Genomic DNA, 297 nt, shown 5'->3' with positions numbered 1-297 from the left:
GTGGCCGACCTCCTGGGCTGGGGGAGAACTTTCCGGGGAGACCCACCGGCCAGAAAAGTTGCTGGAAAACTCTGGTTGGCTGCCGGGCTCGGTGACGCGCAGGCTGTCCCGGCCCGAGCTCCCCAGGCTCCCCGTCTGGAGCTTGGCCTCCCTTCCCCCAGATCCCCCCAACTTGGGCTAAGTTGGAGATGGTCCCGAGAACCCTCGAGGCCGGAGGGGACCAGCCCCACGTGCCTCCCCGTCCGGTTGGTTCAGGGGAACCCTTCCCGTCCCTCCCCTGTCCCGCGCCCCGCCCCC

General features: G+C 69.7%; 1 protein-coding gene across 1 annotated transcript in view; it reads right to left on the bottom strand.

Moving 5' to 3' along the window:
• Nucleotides 1–232, bottom strand: part of ZC3H12A (zinc finger CCCH-type containing 12A) — a 9,898-nt gene extending 9,666 nt beyond the window's left edge. Inside the window, exon 1 of the mRNA XM_014541559.1 lies at nucleotides 47–232. The gene's annotated coding sequence lies outside the window, so the exon portion shown is untranslated. The remainder of the gene's footprint in view (nucleotides 1–46) is intronic.
• Nucleotides 233–297: the final 65 nt, after the last annotated feature.

Source organism: Myotis brandtii, unplaced genomic scaffold (assembly GCF_000412655.1).
Source record: "Myotis brandtii unplaced genomic scaffold, ASM41265v1 scaffold274, whole genome shotgun sequence".
Lineage (NCBI taxonomy): Eukaryota > Metazoa > Chordata > Mammalia > Chiroptera > Vespertilionidae > Myotis > Myotis brandtii.
The sequence above is the reverse complement of the archived record's forward strand: the minus strand, read 5'-3'. Positions and strand labels throughout refer to the sequence as shown.